Below are 9,127 nucleotides of genomic sequence, written 5' to 3' on the forward strand. Positions count from 1 at the left end.
GTCACCATTTTCGAACTCAGCATGCCATGGGCTATCTGTATGCTAATTTTGAGCGAAATCATTACTCGAATTTGAATCAAAATATTTTCGTTTAAAGTGACCTTGACCTTGACATATGACCTTGACCTCGGATTTTTTTGAATGTGCTACTGCTTCTCGATGAGACGAACACAGTGGTGGCCGAAATTTTCCAATGTCTTCAAAAATGAAGATTTTATAGGGTACGGCGACATTTAAAGTGACCTTGACCTTGACTTATGACCTTGACCTCAGATTTTTTAAAAGTGCTACTGTTTCTCGATGAGACGAGCACACTGGTGGACGAATTTTTCAAATCGGACCATAAACAAAGATTTACAGGGTACGCAGTGTTTTGACCTCTCAGGGTCAAACGGTTTGACCTAAGAAAAAACGGTCACCATTTTCGAACTCAGCGTACCATGGGCTATCTGTATGCCAATTTTGAGCGAAATCATTACTCGAATTTGAATTCGAATATTTTCGTTTAAAGTGAACTTGACCTTGACCTATGACCTTGACCTCAGATTTTTTTAATGTGCCACTGCTTCTCGATGAGACGAACACAGTGGTGGCCGAAATTTTCCAATATCTCTAAAAATGAAGATTTTATAGGGTACGGCGACTTTTAAAGTGACCTTGACCTTGACCTATGACATTGACCTCGGTTTTTTTTTAATGTGCTACTGCTCTTCGATGAGACGATCACAGTGGTCAAGCCGTGGTGGCCGAAACTTTTCAATATCTTCAAAAATGAATATTTTATAGGGTACGGCGACTTTTAAAGTGACCTTGACCTTGACCTATGACCTTGACCTCGTTTTTTTTAAAAGTGCTACTGTTTCTCGATGAGACGAACACACTGGTAGGCAAATGTTTCAAATCGGACCATAAACAAAGATTCTACAGGGTACGCAGTGTTTTGACCTCTTAAGGTGAATTGGTTTGACCTAGTAGAAAAAAAGGTCACCATTTTCGAACTCAGCGTGCCATGGGCTATCTGTATGCCAATTATGAGCGAAATCATTACTCGAATTTGAATCCGAATATGTGCGTTTAAAGTGACCTTGATCTTGACGTATGACCTTTACCTCGGATTTTTTTTGAATTTGCTACTGCTTTTCGATGAGACGAACACAGTGGTGGCCGAAATTTTCCAATATCTCTAAAAATGAAGACTTTATAGGATACGGCGACTTTTAAAGTGACCTTGACCTTTACCTATGACCTTGACCTCACATTTTTTTTTTAAATATGCTACTGCTTCTCGATGAGACGAACACAGTGGTGGCCGAAATTTTCCAAAACCTTCAAAAATGAAGATTTTGAAGGGTACGGCGACTTTTAAAGTGACCTTGACCTTGACCTTCACCTATGACCTTGACCTCGGATTTTTTAAAGGTGCTACTGCTTCTCGATGAGACGAACACAGTGGTGGCCGAAATTTTCCAATATCTTCAAAAATGAAGATTTTAAAGGGTACGGCGACTTTTAAAGTGACCTTGACCTTGATCTATGACCTTGACCTCATATTTTTTTAATGCGATGCTGCTTCTCGATGAGAGGAACACACTGAGGGCTGTTCACGGGCCCTGTGTGCGGTCGGACCGCACACAGCCTCGAAGCTCCGCCCACTTCGTCCCTACGTCAGCCTTCCGTCACCGCACACAGCGATCGCTGTGGCCGTTCGGGACTGGCCAAAGCGGACCGTCCACCGCACGCAGCCGTGACGTCAGAACCGCCTACCCATCCCCTCCCCCCCGCCTGTTGGAAGCACCGCACACACCGCACGCAGCAGTGTGCGGTGCCCGTGAACACCCCTCTGGTGGGCGAATTTTTCAAATCGGTCCATAAACAAAGATTATACAGGGTACGCAGTGTTTTGACCTCTCAAGGTCAAACGGTTTGACCTAGGAAAAAAGGTCACCATTTTCGAGCTCAGTGGGCCATGGGCTTTCTGTATGCCAATTTTGAGCGCGAAATCAACACTCGAATTTGAATCCGAATACGAATACGACGCTAACTTTATGGACATGCAATAGAGGCAATCAGGGGGCGGTCATCCCGGGACCGCCCGTGTATTATTCACCAATCAGCTTAACACTACCGGTGACGTCACTGGAGGACCGCCAATCGGGGCCGGCCGGGCCCGTAGAAGGCCAAACGCAGACGTTTTCAGAAAAGCGTAAGCCGTATAGATACAGTGGTGGATGGATTTTTGCTGTGATTCGGCTCTCCAAGAGTGCGTCAGGGTACGAGGACCCGGACAAAGGTCATGGTGAACCGGCATCTGATAAAATCCGCTCACCACTTAGCAGCCGACTTCGACCCTTCACCCTCGTAAAACACAAAAGCTTGCCGGTCATCAATCCACCTGCATCTCTGCATCTGCTTACTACCTATATCGACTAGTTACTGCAGCCGTTTTGGAGCGGCTCACGGCCGATAACACACCGGGCGTGCGCTACCCGCCGGCGCTAAGCGCTAACCATTGAGTGCGCGTGGCCGACTGCCGCCCCGATGGCGCTGGCCCCCGGCACCGGCGCGGCGCTGCTGACCCATGGAGGGGGGGGGGGGGGGGCTGCTAATTAGTTGAGCCGGAATTGGGATAGAAGCCGGTATGGGATTGGGATAGAAGCTCAGCGAGACTAAGGGATTGTGTGGTGCCTTCGGTAGGCCCCTCAAAATCACCCGTGTATAGGGCCCTCAGGGCCGCCGGTTATGAAGCCTTTGGAGGCACTGGTGTGGGCCCTCACAGGTACCGGTGTGTGGCTCTCAGAGGCATTGGTGCGGGGCCCCCAGAGGTGCCGCTGTGGGCCCTCAGAGGCGCCGGTGAGGGTCATTACAGTTGCCGTTGTGGGCCCTCAGAGACACTGCAGTGTGGGGTTGTCACAGTCGGGTGTGGGACCCTTAGAGCTGCTGGCTCGAACCCTTTACAGGCCGACAGGAGCTCTCAAAGACCGACAAGGGGCTCTCAAGAGGTCTTCGGAGTCTTCGGGAGCCCTGTGGAGTCCTTACAGACCAGCAAGGTACACTCAGACGCCAGTGGGACCCTCAGAGTCGTCGGTGTGGGGCCCTCAAAAGTCACCGGTGAGTGGCCGCCCGATGCGCAGGTCCCGTCTGAGGCCGTCAGAGGCAGTCCGGCGTTGAGCCCCCAAAGCCGCCGATATATGGCCTTAAGAAGCACTGGCCTCGGGACCTCATTCAGGGGTGCCGGTTGCACTCAGAGGTGGCAGTGTGGGGCTCTCAGCTAGGCACCGGTGTGGGGCCTTCACAGCCGCCGGTGAGGGCCCTTGCAGGCGCCGTTGTGGGGGCCTTCAACCATTGGTTTAGGGGGTCATGGCAGGCGTGTGTGGAACCCTTAGAGCTGCTGGTCCCTGATAGCCCGGATAGGCCGTTAAATGGCCTGCCCTCGGCGCCGCCTGCCCGGTGCCGGGCCGCGGCTCCTGTCCTTACGTCCTCAAACACGCCAAAAACTGCCAAAACGGAGTGACCTGTAGAGTGTAGGTGTTTGGTAAGGGCCCTCAGAGGCCGGCAAGTAGCCCTCAAAGGTCGCCAATAGGCCCTGAGAAGCCGGCAAGGGGCCCTCAAAGGCCGACAAGGGACACTAAAAAGCTGGTGTGGGGCTCTTATCGAGAGAAGTGTGGCTCTTCGGAGCACATAAGGTGTTCTTCCGAGCCCTGTGGGGCCCTTCTGAGTCGAAAGATGCCAGCGTGGACCCTCAGCCGCCAATTGGCGTCGCAAGGCCCCTCGGGCCCGAGAGGCCCCCTGATCCGATGGGGCACGTGCCCCCTGCTCCCCCCCCCCGGTGCAGATAGAGAATGCAATCGGCGGTGCGGGACACAACAATTGCAATCGTTCCTTCTCCCGTCGCGAGGTCGCCCATCCGACTCATATCCCATGATTGTCAACCCTGGGGCTCGGGTCGGCAATGTACCGGCAAGGAAATCAGCTTTAGGTGAGTAAAAAGTTATCAAGAGTCATTAGTTGTCGTTACGTTCAGTAATAACAACTATACAGTGCCAAATGTACCCGACGTACAGCTTGGAGCCGGGCGCCGTCCGGTCTCCACCAGTGACGTCACGCTAATGCTTAGCGACCGGTCCATTGGAAATCACGGGATGATTCTACCTCTCTTATACGGCCTTGAGAGGCAATGACAACTGACAAGTCGCAGAAGGTGCATGGCATTGCAAGTATTAGAAAAGTAATCTTGCTTGCAAGAACTGTTGAACTCAAGAAGGCTTCACACTTTCACAGGTACCTTTAAAGTCGTGCAGTTCGTCTTCCAGGAATCTCCACGAGACAGCAGCTGTTTCAGCTACACCCCAGCAGAAGAACACAATCACCGACGCCCACGGCCCAAAGTACACCCAAGGCCATTATATAAACACATCCGAAGGTAAATATTGCCCGTACTACAGTGCTCCTAAAAGTTCTCTATATACCGTGCCCGAACCGCCCGAGCCCCAAACTGCGTCGTATCGTAGCTACATTTCCTACTAAGCCGATAATTTGGTAGTTTTTTAGTTTGAACTAAAAACCTCTTGGCTCCGGTTGCTGGAACGTTATTCGACCGCCATCCTCGTAGCCATCCCATAAATCGGAAATCACCAAGTTGATCGAGACACAACAGGGCCTCGGCTAACATGTTAACTGGTGGGCCAAATGGCCCACCAGTGACCCGAAATGGCCCACCAGCCTCAAAGATTTGGCCCACCAGTAATTTTCCGAAAAATCTAAGTTTTCACATTTTACATCACGACGTAGGTAACATTGTGATACAGACAGAGACAGAGGCCCTACTACATTGTTGCATTTAAAGTAAGAACTTGATCGTCGTTGCCCGCCTAATACCATCACCATTCCCGGTTTCTTGAGACAGCCGTAGGTTAAGCCTCGGTCACACTTCACCGGATTGGACCAATGGACGAGAAACGGACGGCGTCCGGTGATGTCCGGGGATGTCCGTTCGTTTCCGTTGGACGTCCGTTTCTCATCCGTTAATATCCGTTCCATGTCCGGTGGTGTTCGGTGTGCTCAACCGGACACCACCGGACATGGAACGGATATTAACGGATGACAAACGGACGTCCAACGGAAACAAACGGACATCACCGGACGCTGACAGTTCTCATCCGTTTCTCGTCCGTTGCACAGTGGGGATTTTTCCGATCTAGCGCCTATTAATTCAAAAAAATATTTTTTGGATTTTTGTATATTTTTTGTGTCAGTAGGGCTAAGAAATGTCTGAATTTTTCATATATGCCATTGTTTTATCTGTATGTCCACAGCAAAACTAGGAAAAATGCGCCCAAAGTTCACACTCATGCGTGATTACTCAATGGGCTCAGCAAGGCCCGAAAGTATAGCTCAATTTCATTGTCCTGTCCTGTTGGTTTTAATCTTGCGAGGTCTTAAGGTTGCATATCGTCTGAAAGGCACCTTTATTAGGAATGGAATGGCAAACAGAAAGTATGCCACAACCTTACTAAGGTCACAAAAATGCCCTTTACAAAAAACCCTTACAGACACCATATTGAAGGAATGGTATTCTAAATAAATGTAGGAAATCAACAATGTTCTCCACACTTTTCCACTCCGAAATATATCCTATCGAATTCGCCACTTTCTTCTGCACAAGACAACGCCTAGTTTGGCTGCCGAAACTTGCCTGAACACGGAATATTCACATTAGAGTATCTTAACACCTTAACACCCCACTCGAGGAGCGCTAGGGCAAACAGCACGATATAGGTATGTTCCGGACATAGGTGAATAATTTTACTTCGTGATTTATATGATGCATATTTTCTGAGACACATTCATTAGGAATAGGATGACAAGCGTAAATTATACATACCGTAACCTTATTAACCATCGCACTTGTGGGGAGGGGGAGGGGGAAGGGGTCGGATAAAACCCCATGGTTTTCCGCAAATTACTCGCGCAAAAAGCGGCCGATCGCGCCGAAACTTTCGGTACCCTCGAGATCATCAATTTTACATCTAACCTAAAAATTTCATGACTCTGACCCAACTGACCTTTGACCTGTGGCATATTTCTCGAGACCATGTTTGGCCGGAATCGCGATTCGGCGTATGCCAGCTCACATTATCCGCGGTTTCCAGTCTTTTTGTGGTTTTAAACGTTCAAATATGTGAAATGATGTTGGAGCCATGCATAATGGTGGGTGTCAAGGTCACGTGAAGGTCAAGTCAAGGTCATTGACCTTTTGATGACCTTGGTTCACTTTTTCGAGTTTTACTTGTTTCTAGGGTAGTTTTTGGTGCTGATTTCGATTTTAGCAGCCATTTGAATATTTACGAAGTAGTTCTAGTGCCTTCGTTCCATGTTACGAAGCTATCAGTAGTAGGTGACACTTCTATGGATGGCCGGCAGGACGCCTACTAATTGATCTAACCTGACCTGACCCGACCTGGCCTAAATGCATAAAGACATCGTTTGTAATCAAAACTAACATGAAATTCGTGATCAGCACCCCAAAATACCCCGTAACACCCTAACTTTGCGAAGTTTCAAGAGGTCTCGATTTCCCAACTTTAGTTGGGTCATTAAACTGACTTGGAAAGTCAGCTTATGACCTTGGACTTTGAAATTGGATATATTCGGCCTAATTTCGTCATAGGCAGCACGCTTGACTTTTCCGCGAAGCTCTAGCTTGATCAGGGGCCAAACGGCTGAGCGGGGGGTCCAATTGAACCCCCTATACTATGTTGATTATGCACATTTACAGGTAAAATTCTCACCAGGACACACCAGCCAACATCTGTGCACAATCTGGCTACAATTCTACCTATGGTTTGCCCTCTACGAATAAATACGTGCTAGATCGGAAAAATCCCCACTGTGCGTTGGTCCAATCCGGTGAAGTGTGACCGAGGCTTTAAATTTTATGCAATAATCGTGAAAGACGTCTGCCTCTGTCAATTACAGATAGTGTCGGCGGCTTCCAGCCGGTCGAGGTCTGCGAGAGTTCTTGCAAGCTTTCCGATCGATCGAGTGGTTCAAGGGCTTACCAAGGGCTTGATGATATAAAGTCACATAAAGCCCTTGTTACACTGCCGAATTTTGGTACACGAATGTGCACGAATATGCAAAGCATCCTATGTCGCGGACCAATTCGGGATCTTTCTTCCACGGTCTTGGCATTTCGCAGACCAGTCGGTGTCCACCGCGCGACTTTTACGGTTCGTCGCGACTCACGACCGCCACGAATATTTCATGAAAAATGAAAATTTCGTGGCCGTTCGCCGAACTTATGATAAACGAATATGATCGCCAAACAGTCGCCGAGTCGCCGTCGACATGTCGTTGCGTGCGCCGACTTGTTGCCAAGGTATCGCCGACTATTCGCCACAGATTCGCCATTCATTCGCGATGCTCGCCGAATCATGGATCAGCTTCGACCCGCGCACGATTAGGGGGCCCCCACCCGTTTTCTGCAAATCGGGCTCTGTCGGCGAACTGCTCGCCGATTTCCTACAAGACGTGATTCGGCGACGGGGTCGTGGCCAAAATTCGGCAGTGTAACACGGCCTTAAGCATCTGCCGCAGACCAGTCGGTTACAAGAAAAACTACGAATAAAGAACAGACCAGTTCGGACGGTCGGAGATAAGCCTGCGAGCGATCTCAGACGGCTCGCCGATAGACACGATATAAGCCAGAGTCAAACTAGAGGTAGTGTCGGCAACTTCCAGCCGATTGAAGTCTGCAAGCGATGTGTCTTCACGACCGGTATGATGCTTGCAGTCGCACATCTGACCAGTCGGACGGATTTCGAACCGTTTACAGTCAGCGTTCCAAAAATTTCTCATTTGGGCTGAAGATGACACTCAAGAATAAGAATGGATAATTTTCCACTCTCACATTTTGGGTGGCTAGAATTTCCACTCAGACACCCAAGAGAAATCTGAAGTTTGGGACACTGTTCACCAGAAGTGTACATAACTTAGTTTTTTAGAAAATATTAGGGTTGCGCAGTGCGCTTGGGCTTTTGAGTCAATTCTTTTCCATGCGACAGTGACACCAATAGGCTTAATGACATTTTCAGAGATGTTGGGGTTGCTGCTACAACCCCCTTTTGGGGTTTCTGCTACAACCCACTTTATATATAAAGTTGCACTCGTGCTGTTCACAATTCCTCCCGATCCACCCGACAGCGCCCGATCCCGTCCGACCGCTTCCGAATCTCCGACTAGTCGGCGAGCGATCCATTCAGGGCTCGCTGATTTTTAACATCCGACCGGCCGTAAGTTATCGTCCAAAGTCTTATAAGCTGCGTCAATATTTTGTGCATACTACTTGTGCGATTTTATGTGCACCGCCGGAGTATCACCACTGAGAGGGTTGTGGGCAAGGCCCGTTCACGGTATATAGAGAACTATATATAGAGGTATGGGCCCGTTGTGGGTCCCTACTCCCTACTCTCTCCTCTCTCTGAAGAGTCGGGGTGGGGGGGGGGGGTGGGGTCGAGCCCCGTTTTTTACATTTTTTTAATGCCATCCTGACGTTTTTTGCAGAATAAAGTGGCCGAAATCTGGGGAGAAATCGAAAATGGGGGAGGGGGGCTATGGCTACGAAGGTCAGTCCATGTCGCTGCCCAAGTGGCCCACCAGTCAAAATTCCTTAGCCGAGGCCCTGAGACACAAATAGCACCATTTGCATCAGAACTGACAGTTTTATTAGCCATTTTGACCGTGGTGACCTCGGTGACCCTGGGAGGTCAGCACTGCCTAGCGATCTGGTCTACTCCAACCATCCAGCATCCTACAACTGCAAGCTGCAATACCTGGCTGATGGAGACGAAAAAAGGCGGCCAATTGATGAACCGTAAGTATACAACTTCGTGAAACCTATTGAAAATGATGACCACAGGGAGCGTCGATGAATTCACACACCAATTGTCGCTTACTTATACCTAACTGAGGCACCAATTTAGGCTGATCGAGGCGGGAACGCCACCAATCGACCTGCCGTATGCAATTTCACCAGCTGTTTTGAATTCCAGTTTCAAAGGTTAACTGGAGGTCACTCGAGGTCGCTGAGCTTACTGCTCATTGGAACCGGCTGAAAACTGCTAAGTAA

Source organism: Amphibalanus amphitrite, unplaced genomic scaffold (genome assembly GCF_019059575.1).
Source record: "Amphibalanus amphitrite isolate SeventyFive unplaced genomic scaffold, NRLGWU_Aamphi_draft 000488F_arrow, whole genome shotgun sequence".
Lineage (NCBI taxonomy): Eukaryota > Metazoa > Arthropoda > Thecostraca > Balanomorpha > Balanidae > Amphibalanus > Amphibalanus amphitrite.